This window comes from Palaemon carinicauda, chromosome 2 (assembly GCF_036898095.1).
Source record: "Palaemon carinicauda isolate YSFRI2023 chromosome 2, ASM3689809v2, whole genome shotgun sequence".
NCBI classification, from domain to species: domain Eukaryota; kingdom Metazoa; phylum Arthropoda; class Malacostraca; order Decapoda; family Palaemonidae; genus Palaemon; species Palaemon carinicauda.
Window position 1 is genome coordinate 76,466,462 of NC_090726.1, and position 17,741 is coordinate 76,484,202.

Sequence of the window (17,741 nt, forward strand, 5' to 3'; positions counted from 1 at the left end):
GGGATATCGCGTATATCAGAGGACGTATTCTTGACACGTCTCATAGCTATCTACACCCCCAATAGCGTTTTCGCTTCGAGAGGGAAAAGTGGCAAGAATATAGGAGAGTCGTTAGAGAGGCGATGCTCTCGACACTCCTACCATACTGTAAATAGTGCGCCGAATCGCCACCGCGAGGCGCCACCAAGCCATTCTTAGTTGCTTTGTAGGTGTTGCAGATACAGTACCATAGGGTTGGATTCATTATCCTTTTGTCAAAAAGAGGGTGAGTCCATCAGGACGACATGGCTACCTCACCCAAAAATAGATTTTTCGCTTCGCTCAAAATCCGTTTTTTGGGCTCAGGCCATGTCGTCCTGATGGAAGTTTACCAGAGCATTAATGTATCTGTGGATTTTCAATAGTGCCGTTAACTCAAGATAAATATTTCCTAATTGGTCTTCTGGACCAGAGACAATTGATGTTACCGTTATACATCAATTAACTGATCATAAAATATGTCAGTTCTTCCTGCCCCATACAGGGAAAAGTCTAGGTAGACTTTAGGAAAAATCCCGAGGATTGTGAGTTCAAGGAACAATCTAGCAAACCGTATGTATATTAGTGTCATTATATACGTAAAGCATAGTTTGTACTTAGATGGTATAGTCCTGTATAGGTTACTGAATCCTCCCAAGTCTGGATATAAATAGACAGACAGGTTTGTATACATTTAGGAAACCTTAAATCAGTAAGATAAACAGTTAGTACGATCAGTTCTTACCTGTTTGCTTGGAATGGTAGAAACCATAGTTCCCCAATATTTCCCTAAATATTAAGAGAATCAAGGATGCTCTGATTTATACATAAATTCGAATATTTGAGGCGAAAGAGATGCAAAGATTCCTTCTATTGTTTATTACAAAAATAGAAATCATGGTTGTAATCAATTACATCTTACGCTGAACAATTCTGCATAAAAGCATAAACAGTAATAATAGAAAATAAATAAGTTTCACCTGAAAAGGAACCATTAGCCACTCAAAGGGAAATATAATATTTCACTATGTATGCTGTTATTACTAGGAACACTGTACATATAAGAATGCCTGGCACTTGTGTCAGCTTATTATGCTTGATGTCACCTGTATAGATAGAAAAGTCTATAGTGTCTTCTTAAACACAATACTCAACATGATATACCTTAAAAGTCTATCATGTACACCCTTCACTAAAAAAGTCCCAATTAGTGCACTGTTCTTCGCAGTAATCAAGCGGCAGGTTTTATATCACTGCCTGCCGCTACCACATGAAATTTTATTTCTTGTAATTGCTTCGCCTAGTGCTTGAAGAAAACTCTGGAAGACTTCTAACCAGTGTAAGCACGCAAACTTTCAAACGACATTGTCTGAAAGAAATTCAGAGGCGAGGCAACTTTTCTCAGATCATGACCTGCAGGTGTACTGTCTGGATCCACTCTGCGTATAAAATAGGTGATTTTCGCCCTTATCTGTTTCAAGGATAACGTTGAACCAGAAGTCTCTTTTTGAAAGCTGGCCTCCCTTAAAGTCTGAAGTTCTACGAAGACAGACCTTTAAGCAATCCACTGGGTAGAGGGATGCTTCTTCCTTCAGAGGGCAGATTCCTTCTTGGCGAGAAACGACGGGTCAGGAAAGAAGTTCAGTTCTCCGGTGTCTGTGAACTGAATGTGGCTATCATCCCCGAGAGGACCACTATTTCGCTAACTCTGGCTCCTGAGGTAGTGCAAATAAGAATATCACCTTTTGGGTCAAGTCTTTCAGCGAGCAATCTTCATTGTTCAGGGTTGAGCTAAGTGAAGAACTTTATCCAAAGACCATGAAATGGGCTTTGGAGGAGCTGCAGGCTGAAGTTTAGCGCAGGCTTTAGGAATCTTGTTGAAGATTCCATTAGAGAAGTCTACCTGGAAGGCGTATAGTATTGGTCTGGCTGGGGCGGATTTACATGTAGTAATCTTATTAGCAGCTAAACCTTGTTCATGCAGATGGATGAAGGACAAGCAGAAATCCGTAGATATCTCCTCAGGATACTTCGCCTTGACAAAGGCCACCCATTTCTTCCAGGAAGACTCATATTGTCTTCTTGTTAACTTTGACTTGTATTCTTCTGAAAGTTAATACTGTCTCTAAAAGTCCCAAACCGTTTCTTGACCGCTAGGGCGAGAAAATCATGAGATGAAGGTTCTGGGTTTTCTCTGATGAAGCAGAGACAGTCCATTTCTGCACTTGCTGAATCAGAACTGGTTCCGGCAACGGGATCAGCTTAAGGCGTAGTTCCGTTATCAGAGGGAACCAAACGCTGTTGGGCCACTTGTGGGCCACTATTGCTGCTGTCCCCCGAAAGGATCTCAGTTTGTCGAGGACTTTCAGCAGAAGGTTGGTTGGAGGGAACAGGTAGATCTTAGACCACCTGTTCCAATCTATGGACATTGCATCTGTTACTTCCGCTAGAGAATCCTCGTACGGAGCTACATACCGGGGTAGCTTCTTGTTGTTGCTCGTTGCGAAGAGGTCTATCTGCAGTCCTGGGACTTTGCGTAATATGAAAGAGAATGATCTTGCGTCTAGAGACTATTCGGACTCTATCGGGTTGACCCTGGATAGAGCGTCCGCCGTCACATTCCGGAAACCTTGAAGGTGGACTGCTGACAAGTGCCATCTCTTCTTTTGGGCTAGACGAAGGATGGCCAATATCACTTGATTTATGTGAGGCGATCTCGAGCCTTGTCAATTTGGGCATCTCATTACTACTTCGCTGTCTAGAACCAAACGGATGTGGATTGAGCAGCGAAGTTTCAGCTTTTTCAAAGATAGAAAAACTGCAATGGCTTCCAGAAAATTGATGTGGAAGGACTTGAAGAGGGGAGACCAGGTTCCTTGGACTTTCCGATGATGAGAATGACCTCCCACCCCTCCTTCGAGGCCTTCGTATGAATGGTGACTGCTGGAGGAGGTGGTTTCAAGGGTACCTTGTTACTTAGGTTCTTGGCCTCCGACCATGGCTTGAGTAGTGATCGCAGACAATTTGGAATCGGTCTTTGTAGATCTCTTTGAGCGTTTGATGCGTATTTTCTCCAAACTCCTGATGCAACTTTTAATTGTGCTCTCAATACTGGATCTGTCACTGAGGCAAACTGGAGGGACCCCAACACTCTCTCCTGTTGCCTTCTTGATATCCTGTCGTATCGAAGGAGTCTTTTGATAGATCCTGCTATCTCTTTCCTCTTCTTTGATGGAATGGAAAGGTAGTGTGACTGTAGGTCCCAGTGAACACCCAGCCACTGGAACTTTTGAGCTGAGAAAGCCGAGACTTTTTCAAGTTGATCTTGAATCCCAAGTGTTCCAGGAACTGGATCACTTCCTTTGAGGCTTGCATGCATTCTTCCTCGGATGTTGCCCACACCAGCCAATCGTCCAGGTAGGCTACCACCTGGATTCCTTTCAGGCGTAGTTAATGAATGACTGCATTCGCAGGCTTTGTGAATACCCTTGGGGCTATGTTTAGGCCGAAGGGCATGGCTCTGAAAACGTATTCTCTTTTCTGTAGTTTGAACCCTAGGTAGGGGGAAACTTGACGGTTGATTGGAACATGCCAGTATGCATCCGTCATGTCTATAGAGACTGTGAATGCCTGTTTTGGCAAAAGGGTCCTTATGTGCTGAAGCGTCAACATTCTGAACTTGTGGTTCACTATGAACTTGTTGAGTGGTGATAAGTCCAGAATGACTCTGAGCTTTTCCGAATCCTTCTTCAGAACACAAATTAGCCTTCCTTGAAATCTAATGGACTTTGCCTTCCGTATAACTGTTTTTTTCAAGAGTTCCTGAACATATTCTTCCAGTACGGGGGTTGAGCTCCAACTCCACCCTAGTCCTTTCCTGATTAGGCTGTGGGCCCAGGGATTGAAGGTCCAGTGATCCCAGAAGTGGAGAAGTCTCCCTCCTACCGGCAGCATCTCACTTGGAGTGCTGGTTGGAGGACTTGCCTCCTCGGCCACGTCCACCTTTGTTGCCCCTACCTCTGAAGGATCCTTGAAAGGATCTTCGAGACTTCGGCTTAAAGGTAGTTGATTGCCTTTCAAATACTGGGGTGAACACGGGCGACTGGGTCGCCAGCGTTTGGGGCTCCAGTTGAAAGGTGGTGGTTGGTTGTGCCACCGTCTGGGGCATCGTGGCCATGGGAAGCTATTGCTGTTGCTTTGGCCGAGAGGGCACTCTTGGTTGTTTTGACTTGTTCTTCTGCTGGTGACCCTCATCAGCGGAAGATTTCCTTTTTGAGGACAAGCCCCATTTGGAGAGGAGATTCCTATTCTCAGAAGCGGCTTTATCTACGACCTCTTTGACCACTTCACTTGGGAAGAGGTCTTTTCCCCAGATATTGGAAGCTATCAGCTTCCTTGGTTCGTGCTTCACTGAAGCAGAAGCGAACACAAATTCCCTACAAGCCCTTCTGGCTTTAATAAAATTGTATAAATCCTTGGTAACTGTTGCCAAATTAGATTTGGCAAAGACCATGTACATATCTGGGGTGTCTGGGATACTTGCCATAGTCTCTAAGCCAGTCTGCAGAGACATGGAAGCAGCGAGACATTCCTTAGTTTCCTGTTCCCTACGCAGGAAAAACTCTGACAGCTTCGGGAGATCTTCGTTGAACTACCGTCCAGCGATATCTGCCTCTAGCTTCCCAACTGTGAAGGTGTTATGGACATCCTTTCAATCCTTATCATCCGAAGGGAAGGCGAGGAAAATGGTCTACACTCTTCAACTGTAGGACAAGTTTTCCCTGCCTCAACTGCCTTCAAGGCTGCCTTAAACCCTTTGTCCATAAAAGGGAAGGCACGTCCGTAGTAAGCAATAAAGGATGGGTGCTTTTTGCTGAGAGCCGGCACCTTGGAACTAGTAAAGGCCCTCTCTTTTAAGGTGGTTGTATATGACGCCTGTGCCTTAGATAGTTCAAGGACAATCGTCTTCTTCGGCTCTGTTTCCTCCTGGGATGCTGGTTCCGTTCTCAGACAGACATAGCAATCCGGATAGGCCCCTTTACTAGCCAAAATGCGATTTCCTCTAGTGGAACTGTTCCTAGTTTCTCTGAGAGGAAGATCTTCCCCCCCCCCCCGACATAGGCATATGCTCTGCGTACCTCCATGGGTTAACATCAGAGAAGGCGGGGAGGTTCTTAATGTTTAACTTCTTCGTGGCTAAACGTGACGCAACTAGCTGATGAATCTCTGTCCGGAAAGATGCTTCTTTCTTGGACAATTTCTTCTGAATGTCCTGCACCATGGACAGTAGCGAGTGTAGCGCACTTGTAATGGAATCCAACTGGGGTGCGGTGGAAGAAGTCGAAGGCGTCGGTTCAGTCACCGCTGCAGACGATACCCAAATCGTTTCGGTTATCTCGACTCCAGTTTCAGGAGGTATCTCATCCTCCTGTTCCAGTTCGTCCACTAGGAGATTGTTTTCAGTCTCCTCTGAGACAACAGACATGTTGTCCTCTAATTAGATGCTCTGAAAGACATCCGAAACGTCAGGTTCTACCGGAATCTGAACTAAGGGGATCTCAGGTTGAGCCTGGGGAACAATTGCATCCGCAGATGCATTGGGGAAGAGACAATCCCTCATCCTCTCATTAGGAAGGTATGGGCCAGAGGTGTTCTTCTGAAAGCCCCTGACCCATTTTCGCAGCGTGTCCCTTGCTGCATCCCTAGACTCAGTAGACTTTTGATCATCAAAAGCCTCTTTAATCAGTTTGCCACAAACGGTACATACCCGTGGGTCCCAGTACTTGAGAGCCCCTTTGGAGACTGCGCAGCGAGCATGGGCCCTGCACATGCCATGTCCGTATAAGCTCTTACTAAGGACTCTGCAAAAGTTGTTCCCGCACACGGGATGCTCCTCCTGTAAAGAAAGAAAAGCTATAAGAATTTGGTGGAATTCTCATATTTCAGCATACATATTTTAATTAATATTTAATTAATATTCAATTAATATTAGCTTGGATAGAGTAAGCTAGAAAGTAGGAAAGACACCTACATGTGTTTCCTGTCCAGCCCATTGCTATGACTTCCTCCAATATTGAACTAAAGATTCATGATGAATTCAAGAGGAATATAATATCCTTGGATATAAGGTGTCTCCTTAACACAATCTTCCGTGTTCAATATAGGGGATTAAGTTAATGGGTAATAACCATTAATTGGTAGGGAGAATCACTCCCTAAAAGTGATGGTCTAACAATTGGCTGCCCATGAACCACATGTAGGCTGGAAAAAACTTTTGGGCTACAGCAATGACTGGCGGCGGCATGTCGCCAGTATTGCCGGGCTTACCGGCATCTGCCGGACCCGCCAGCGTATGCCCGGCCCGCCGGCGTATGCCGGGGCCCACCGGCGTATGCCGGGGCCCACCGGCGTATGCCGGGCCCGCCGGAGTATGCCGGGCCCGCCGGCGTATGCCGGGCCCGCCGGCGTATGCCGGGCCCGCCGGCGTATGCCGGGCCCGCCGGCGTATGCCGGGCCCGCCGGCGTATGCCGGGCCCGCCGGCGTATGCCGGGCCCGCCGGCGTATGCCGGGCCCGCCGGCGTATGCCGGGCCCGCCGGCGTATGCCGGGCCCGCCGGCGTATGCCGGGCCCGCCGGTGTATGCCGGGCCCGCCGGCACACGCCGGGCCTGCCGGCATATGCCGGACTTGCCGGCATATGACGGCCTAGCGACATATGCCGGCCTAGCCGACATATGCCGGGCCTATTCTGGGCTATTTGAAACAGATACTGTCTTCAAAGTAGTGGACGGCAGGTCGGCAGTTGCCGCTCTGCCTGCCGGCAGCCGAAGGATCCCTCTATCAAGTAGGACCCGGCGGCAACATATAAATTTTGGGTGGCCGGCTGCCGGCTGGCAACGGAGCCGGTCATAGTATGTTCATTGTCGTTGGGTTGTCGATCAGCGACACCCACGGCAAGTGGCGGCAGAGTAACTGCCGGCCGACAGACACCCAACATGGCCGACGACAGTTAGTAACTGCCGGCGGCCGGCACAGCATATGGAAAGGCAGAGAGAAAGAGAGGATGGGGGACGGCATAGGCTCGGCCTTGCTGGCCTACATCCCGAAAGAAGGTGCAAGTGGAAGGGGGAATTATATTCGGGCTTCCACTCAACCATATCTCATTCATATGGGGTATGGAAAGCAGTCCAAGGTAGGACTGGAGAGCATACTCAATGATATGAGGGTACCTGCCGGCAGCCGGCCAAGCCGGCAGCAGATAGGGAACCTCAGGCCAATTCTATAGATTACCCGTAGGGTAAAATGTAGAACAATGGCCAGAAGGGTGATGGTTCATCCAACACAAAAGAGACAGTGGGGAAGGGGTAAAAGTTCTATAAGTAAGGTAAAACCCTAGAGCTTTACCTAACTAGAAGGATTCTGATCTCATAAAGTAACCTCAAGTAGGAGAAATCATTTCCCCGGGTTAGGTTAATTAAATGAGTAAGCGGCCATAGGACACAATATCACTAGAGAACAGAATCTCGTACCAGAGATCTAAAGTAAGGAAGAAATCATTTCTTCATACTAAGATCTACTAGTATAGGACTGTCTGCCAGACCGAAGAAGGAGGAAATTGATATACAAGAGCCTCCAGTATGGCCTAGGGAGGACTAGTCTCCTGAACGGCAACCTAACCTGACTAGGGAAGCCATTTCACCAAGACAGTAGGATGCCAAACACAGACTTTACTCTGATTTTCCGTTGTCAGCTCAAAACCGTGTCAATGGTTAAGAGAAAGAGACGAAACACCTCAGTAAATTTTGCCAGAACACAGTTCGCAGCAAAGAAAACTGAGGGTAGCCTAAGCTGATCAGAGGGAAGGGGAATTGCTCTTAAATCTCGTTAGAGATAGTATCGACTTAAAAGCTATAGGAGGTGTCAGTCTCCCTTTAAAAGACAATACAAGAGCAATGATGGACTTGTAAGAAAGTATACTAAAGCCCATAGGCTATTAAGCCTAGGAGCATAGAGAATTGTTCACCGAAACTCTCTCGTATACTATCTTGGAAGAGGAAAATGTTATGCAGTAATATCTTAATTGTATAAAATATTGCCTGAGCTTCCATAAAACTTACCAGGAAGGTTATATCATGCAAGAAGTGTGTAGGTGCCTAGGCTAGGAAGCCTAGCACTCGTGAGGCTTGATCTTAAATAGCCAAATCCACGACAACAATGACATAATATGAAATTCCCTAGCTAAATATCTAAATAGCTAAAGTTATTAAAGCAAGATAATGCCGGGAAAATTGTTCTTGCTAACTAAATGAACAAGAAGAACGAGTGCGTCCATGACGCCATCCGGCTGGCAACAGCTCTTGTTACGTCAATTACGATCTCAATCGAAGAGTAAGACTGGCAAGAGCTTACATTTACACAATCCAAAGATATTACTTAGCTTTCCAGAAGCTGATGAGGCTGGTGAAGGCATCATAGCGACGAAATACTTCCAAAATAGCGAGAGATAAGACGGGATAACACCGGTCAGCAAAGCTACAAACGAAAGAATGGCTTGGTGGCGCCTCGCGGTGGCGATTCAGCGCACTATTTACAGTACAGTAGGAGTGTCGAGAAAATCGCCTCTTTGACGACTCTCCTATATTCTTGCCTCTTTTCCCTCTCGAAGCAAAAACGCTATTGGGGGTGTAGATAGCTATGAGACGTGTCAAAAATACGTCCTCTGATATACGCGATATCCCCTTTTAAATTTTAAGGGATGTTCGCTCCAGGAGTTAGAATTCTGGATACCTTCTGTAAATTCTCTGGGATATATCACTGTAGTCAAATATACCTAGAAAGCTACTAATGAAGGAACTTCCATCAGGATGACATGGCCTGAGCCCAAAAAATCAATTATTAAAAAAAAAATACCCTCATGAATGACATTTTCTTCTATAGTATCCAAAACATTGTCAACATATCCATAGCAAACAATTTGGGAGGAGCACACGGAGGGAATTAATCTAGATTAAAAAAAGAGATTCATAGATATATTTTATAAAAGATTGGAGAAAGAATTACCAATGGCCATACCAAAGACTTTTCATAATAATCTCCATTTACAATTGATATAAATTTTCCAATGATCAAACAAATAAGTTTAATAATATTATGGTTTGGTATAGGTAACTCATAAACATCTAAAATACCAGACAGAAAATTCAATAGAACATGAACAGGCATCTTGGTAAACAATGAAGTAACATAAAAACTTACTATTCTATGGTCGAACCGTAATTTAACATTTTGAAATAGATCCTAAAATTGGAGAAAGCATTTTGACTAAATATTTTAATAATTAAAAATTAATAGATCCTGTTGCGTTAATAATTGGTCTTATAGGAATTCCAATCTTACAGGTTTTAATTAAGCCATATAAATAAGATGGTCCAGTAGAAGTAAAAGAATCAATTAATATTTTTCTGGTTTTGAAATAAATTTTAAGTTTTTGTTAAAATACGATGTCTTTGTATATGAATACTCACTTTTGAGTCTATTGATGTCCCTAATGGACATAAGTACTAAAGTACTAACCCCTGGGTATACCCAGTATACCTAGGTGGGCCATGTATAGAAATTATATACAAATGTTACGCACTCCACCTGAAAGTTGCATGTCGCTGTGTATCTTGCCTATAGTTTGTTTTCTCTTGGAGTCTTGAGTATGATCAGTTGTACTAGCTACAGCGGGCATGAGGAACTTTCTTGTTCAAGGAACCAAATGCTAGCACCTATATCAATCAAGGCTCTGGTTGACTTGCTTTATGAATCCATATTAATTGCTACAACTCCAAGCCACCATATTGGATCACACGAGAGGCTTACGATCTCTCTTACAAGACCGTCGAAACTCGTTGTTGTCTTCTTTCTGCCATAGGGGTGAGGTTGGGAGTAAGAAAGGTGGTACTAGTTGACTTTCACTTCATCAGCCCTGCGCTGCTCACACTTGCTCCTTCATTGACTATTTTTGCTGCCATGCAGAGGGGATGTAGAGTCATCTCCCTTACCTTACCCTTCCTCTACTTCTTTGTTCCCTCTTCTGGTGATATTGGGCTCTCCACTTTTAGCATTTATTGTCCAGCAGTCTTAACATAAATAACTGTAGGCTTGACAAGAATAACAATGGGGAGATTCCTGGCTGGGGTACTCCGCTCTTTGGTGTCCCTCTCTACGAGTGAGAATCCTGCTTACCTCCTGACTATGTTCTTCTTTTCCTTAGATATTGGATTGCTTCCTATGGCTTCACCATGTAATATGGTGATCACGTGACTGATGTGGGTGATGCCTGGGCATATTTTCAACAGGCGAACAGTCAAGAATACTATGTATAGCATCTACCAACTAACAATTATCATTGAACAGATAGTCATGCAAGTCATGATTCACATGTTTCCTTATATATTTTGCTATCACTCTCTTATCCTCTTTTGTTAAGTTAGGACTCCAAGTTGCAAAACTATTCACAATCTCGGTAGATCTACATTGCAAAACTTAAAACTGATTTACTGATCGAATTTTTTAATGCTGATTTTCTTCAATATCACCTCATCTTGCATCAGGGAAGATGTATTTGCCAATTAGTCATTGCTTCATTTCACTAAAACTTCTAAAGCCATTTGGTGGCCAATTAATCACCTCCATTTTAGGAGCATAAAAAAAGTTGAAGACTCAAAGAAGACAAAGGTGGTTTATCAATTGAATCCCTCCGCTGAGATGTAGGTCTTCGTATGGCGAAACTCCTTTTTAAACTATGACAATCTGTGTCACCTTACACATATGTGCCTTTACTAAATCTTCTATCAAATGCAGTCGTTATTCTAGACTTTTCTTCTCCATAGCCCCGTCTCCTACCGCTCCTTCATTTTCATCTTCCTAAGTTTCAGTATCAACTACCGTGGCATACCTTAAGTACTACTTCTTTCACAGAAGACTTAACCATACGAATTAACACCTTATGCCTCTTGTCACATGCCTGCAGACATAATTGATACATTGGACATGTTATCTCTATTAGATAAACTACATTATTACACTTGCACAGCGAGAATACACTCATACTGGTTCCTATTGATTGACGGATGAACCTAGCTATGTTGGCGTCATCATAAAATTATGAAAGTATTTTACCTCCCTTAATATGTTGACTACTAAAATTGTAGAAATCGCCACCTTCAAAAAATATATATTTACTCACCTCTTAAAGTTATGCTACTTTTAGATAGGTTAATATGCTCACTGAACAAAACTGAAGAATCATGTAGTACATCTATATCTGTGACCAGGGGTCTGGGATATATTTATACGGACACCATCGCCCATACTAGACTGAAATTCTGTAAAACCGCAATCTGCTAAAGTTATTTGTGGCAACAGAAACTGTAGTCAAGTTAACTGCGCAGTTAATTACACTTTCCTATGCAGTCCGTGTCGTCATCATCCACCTCCCCCCAAGATACTCATAGAGCCATCCAAATCAGAAATTCTATACAAAATAGAAGTCGTCATCATACAAATCAATATTCCAAATCACAGACAGCCCTATAAGCAGGATGTTCTAAGCCCGGTGAAGAAAGGAAATAAGGAAAAGAGGGAATAGAATATAATATAAATACGAGAAATCCGTGTTGATCATGGTTTTAGAAAATCAATAGATCTTAACCGAGATTAGAAGAACCTTGAATCTTAATTTCCTGATTTCCTTACCTCCAAGTTCCTTTTTCACAAGAGTCTAAAAAAGTAAAATAGGACAGGCGTATCGTTACTGCACGTGTAATAGTGTGTGTACTGTGATACATATGACTTCTTTAATATTATTATATTAAGAAAACATTAAACTTTAATTTCAATAATCATATAATTTTCAACAAATAAAAAGATGAAAAATAAAACTATTATAATCATTGCACACGAAAAATATTATCTTCCATTAAAATATTAAAAAAAAAAACTAATTACCTTAACTAAAACCAAAATAATAAAAGCAATCATATCATCTCGATAATAGTAATAATTTTAATCATAAATTAACAAATGGCGAAGTTAATCCTTATGGACATGTTTATCACACAGATATTCAGTTGGTGAATGTTTTAAATCAGACGTAAGCGATGTAAATGAAACAAAAATATTACCGACAAAAAGCATTGTGCTCAATGCTGTTACAAAAATTGTAAACAATGTAATAGGCAAATGCTTCAAATTCGGGACTATTTACTCTTTTGTGTGATAATATGGGAGCTAATAATAAACAACTCCTACTGCATGACGATATACGTTGTTTATCAAGGGAGAAATCCTGTCAAGAGTGTTTGATCTACGAAATGAGCTTGCCGAGTTTCTTCAGTACAAAATGAAAACCCAAATCAGTCATAATTGTTTGGAGATATGTATTGGTTAGCAAGGCCAACTTATTTGGCTAAGTTCTTCTCTGATGCTAATGATCTCAACATTTCCATGTAGAGAATTATTTCATTTTCACTTTCCTGAAGAAGATACAAGAATAGAAAATAGATGGGTCTGAAATCCGTTTTTTTCTTCCACAAAATGATGACTCAGGAATTGTTAAAGGTGGCTGGCGACGAACAAGTTTCGAAACTACATTATCACTTGGTTAATTTTCGATTAAAGTGAAAGCAGAATATCCTGAACTTAAAAGAATTATTCTGAAAACTCTTCTCCCATTGCCAATTTTTCTATTTAACTCTGCGAAACTGGCTTTTATTCAATGACTAGCTAATAAAATATACAAAAATCATTGAACGCTCAATCTCTATACCACGTGGCTTCCCCTTTAACTGAAGTGCGACTGGATAAACGTGCAAAGAAGACTCAAGTTCACCTGTTACATTAGTAACCATTAACATAATAAGTTACTTATATGATATTGTATAATTTGTTTACAAGAAAAATATGAGACAAAAATGACGTCTAATTCTGTTAAATCCATTAAATATATAGTGTCTGCTAAAAACTACCATTATCAAGAAATATTACTGGTCTCTGGAACAATGTAAAATAAACAAGAAAAAAATGGCGATACGACAAATCAGATAGTTTGAGAGGTACTGTCCTAACCCAAAAACAGTGGAAAACCATTATACTGAGACCATAAACACTAGTCAAGACTAAAAAACAATGGTTTAACCTATACCAAGTAGAAGGTATCCACAGAACAATTACAGTTGCGGTAGTTAACCCCTTCAGTGGAGAAGAATTTTGTAGTTATTACGGAAAAATGAGCCGAAACCAGAAAGGGACCCAAAGTAGTACTATCTGGCCAGTTAAGGGATGCAATAACTTTCTAGCATTAATACCTTGACTTGTGTCTGGTGTCTTGGCCAACCTTCTCGATTTCAAATTATCAAAATTATTATTAGTTTTTACATCATAAGTCTAGGAATTCTGCATAATTATACATAGTGACCGTAAATTCTTGAAATAGGAATCCATTAAACAAGTTGAAAAACAAACACAATCACTAGCTATTGAACAAAATAGTGGTTACCAATATAGAAGTGTTAATGTCCTTTTTTATGTAAACGTAAGAAATTCTTTGTGAAAGCACAATACACGAATACTGCTTCAACTGCCACTCAATTTTATTGTTGTCCTTTCGCAGAATCAACGAGTCTGTCAGTTCCATCCACAATAGCCTTCAATCAAAGTCTACAAACATTGTAGCTCGAGCAAAGAATCTGATTGACAAGAAAGTAAAAGAATCCGCCGGACATTGTTATGATTCAGGAGAACGGTTTCCAGTTCGTATTGTTTTGATTACATTGACAAAAGGATAAGCTCACGGTTTTACCCTATGGTTATTGACAAATTGACAATAAGCGGGGATAAATGACGTCGGATCATATATAGAGAGAGAGAGAGAGAGAGAGAGAGAGAGAGAGAGAGAGAGAGAGAGAGAGAGAGAGAGAGAGATTTTTCTGAATGACTTCACTCTTTTAAGATGAGGATTACCTCGCCAAGGCCATTCCGTTTCAATGGTATACTGCATAATTGTTATGTCTGGTTTAATGGCTTATGCTCTCTCTCTCTCTCTCTCTCTCTCTCTCTCTCTCTCTCTCTCTCTCTCTCTCTCTCTCTCTCTCTCAACCCTAATTTCAACTCGCAACGGTCAACTACAACTTTGTATCTAGTTTACTGCGTAGGCGAACAGGGAATAAATAATTCTAGGAACAGACCTATCTGTTCGTCCTTGGTCAGCCTTAGATTCGAACGTGAATTATCAGAATGCAAGAGGAGTTCATTATCGATAACTTCATGAAGAAATATATAGATTTCCATCGGAAGATTGTAGAAGTATAGAATAATGGATTTGGGATATATAGACCGTTAATGGGAAATATGAGTACAATAAGTGGTATAATGTAAAATTTTTAAGTTTTTGGACTAAAATATTGAAAAAAAAAAACCGAAGTAAATTAAAAAAAAAAAAATAAGCTAATACAGTATGGTTGCAAAAGAAAAAAAAAGAAACGATACAAAGACCTTTAAGCAATACCTAGAGTGCATTACGTAAGGCACAGGGAAGAATCGTCAGCAACTTGCAATATGTGGATGATCATATCTAGCCTCACAATATAATTGCAATGGCTGTCATTCTTGTCATGAACTCGTTAGTATTCAGATCCCGACAATTTAATTTTAAATGCAACGAGTTATTTAAGTTTGGCTTTATTTTATGATTTCATATTACAGTAGATTTATCAAATGTAATGCCAATTGTATATATATATATATATATATATATATATATATATATATATATATATATATATATATATATATATATATATATATATATATGGGTGTGGGTGTGTGCATGTGTGTATTTATGTGGATATGTATAGAATAAACTGCTAGCAGTAAGTTTAATAATTCTCCAATGAAAAAAAAATGTGAATCAATTAAATAATTTTTCCTTGTTTAGTCCAAAGAACGTATTTATAATTTTTTTTTTTTATGGTGATTTTAACCCTTTTATTAGGATAACATATCGGATAAGTTTTAAACTATAAATATTAACATAGAAAGTTTGTGTAATGAACTGGTGTAAACGTAATTAGTGACCTTGCAATATATTGATTCCTTCTAACATTTGTGAATATGATATTCCTCATTTACCTAAATCTCAGTTTTATATATCAATAATATTCTCAGTGCCCATCAAAAAGAGTCTATTCGTGTTTCATTGTTTTATATATCAACTCGAATGTTCAAATTATAAAAAAGATGAATGTTTTTACTAACCGGGTCTATACTAATCTAAACTCGTTTTATGATTTAAATGTTCCAATGACTTTATTTAAAATTAAGAAGGGAAATGTTAAAAATTTTAATATGAAATAGCCAGGAGTTAAACTATTAAAAACAACTGCTGAGATGAAGAGTAATTATTGGTATGGTTTTCAGTGCAGGATGAAAATATCTCTTCTTCCTTAACGAATTATTGTTGTATTTATGCTATGTGTATCTTTTTAATTTATCTCTTTTTGTTGAAAGTGTTTTATATACTGGGAGCAATGTATGTTTTTGGTAGGTAGTTAGTTCATAGTCGGGAATTATGATAAAGAATGAATATAAAGCACTACTGTTAACTATGTCAGAAAAGTCTTGGGAGAACTAGAAGTTTATCACCTGTAACCCCTCTAAAGCAGATAGGTAGGTGATGTATATATATATATATATATATATATATATATATATATATATATATATATATATATGTATATATATATATATATATATATATATACATATATATATATATATATATATATATATATATATATATATTTATATATATATATATATATAATATATATATATATATATATATATATATATGTGTGTGTGTGTGTGTGTGCGTGAATGCATGTATATATATATATATATATATATATATATATATATATATATATATATATATATATATACACACACATATATATATATATATATATATATATATATATATATATATATATGATTAATTGAACAAGGAATAGTTTAGAATAGTTTAGATGTGCGAGAAAGACAAATTTGATTGTAGAAATTATATATTTTGATAGGAGTATTGGGTTAATGGTGCAAGAGGTTGGATGAATGCTAACCATAAAGATATCTCTCCTGCGCAGGAGAAGCAGTTCTTGCAGGAAGGAGAGTTATGGCTGTCTTTTATACCCCCTGGCCTTTAGTGTAATTGGCACTAACATCCTCTCAAGTGGGAAGATACGAGTGGGAGATCCCTCGGGAGAATAAAGATTTCCGAATTAAATTCTCTCTCTCTCTCTCTCTCTCTCTCTCTCTCTCTCTCTCTCTCTCATTCTCTCTCTCTCTCTCTCTCTCTCTCTCTCTCTCTCTCTCTCTCTCTCTTACTGTCGTTGCTAATTTTCTATTTATCTCATGACAACTAAAAAGTCATCTTAAAATCTCTTACCTTACTCACCACTAATAATTATAATTACATGAATGACTGACTCTCGTTCTTTTGCTGAAAATATTTATTGCGAAGAAAATATCAAGAACGGGGTTATAAACTTTTACTCATATATTGGGAGCTATATTAGTCTAAAAGAGAATGGTCTACAACATTAGTTTTTTTAAATATCATGAAATTCATATAAAACAAGTTTTATGGTCAAGGAAAAAATAAGTCTTTGTAAATAATTTAATGGTAATATACAAAGACTATATACTGAAGGAAGATAGGAAAGCTGAGCCTAATAGCACTCAAATGAGTGTGCTATGAAAAGATGCCAGATACTCCCATCCGAAACGATTGGCTCCATCTATTGAGTGACCGGTTAAACATTCAGAGCCGTAATCCTTACGGGAATATAGGATGGAGTTCGAGTTATAAATAATTTGCATTACTACGTCAGTATATTTTATTCTTATATTTATGACGTTCTTAAATTTTAGATAACTAAATTGTAATTTTACAAATAGGTACATTTATAGATTAAGAATAGGCCTACATATCCTTATGTTTCTCAGTCTGTTTTTTACAGATTTTTTTTCAGAGATTTAATAGCTATGTCTTATAATTTAGTTGATTTTCTAGCAATTTTAAGTATTGTATATTACAAATTCTTTATAAATATTCTATACAATATCACGTTCCAATAAAGTAAAACATACTGTGATGTGTAGGCATAATTTGATTACAGATTGTAGTCCATTGTAGAATGATATTAGGTGTATATAAAACACAATTGTAATTTTCTTTTATTGAAACGGAAATGCATGATGGACTCATATAAACTCTTTAGTAATATAAACTAATAAATGTATAGATATACAAACAAAAGGAATAAAATAACTCACTAAATTGAATCACACATAAATATAATCAAAAGGGGATGGAGATGGAAATAAGGTAGTATACAAGCCAACCAAAAATGAAAGATAAATCACATAAAAGGAATTTTAATAAATTGTACATAAGAAAACTAACAGTAAATAATATTGTGCATATAAAAATTGTAAAAAAATAATAATAACATACAAGCAAGCTAAAATTGCATCATGAATTACATCCAAATAAACTCTAATATAATTATAAATATGAGAAAACCATAATACTAAAATAAAGGATTTCTTCATGAATTGAATACATCGTGCAAACATAAGACAAAGCAAGTATGCAAACATAGAAAGCACGGACAGTAA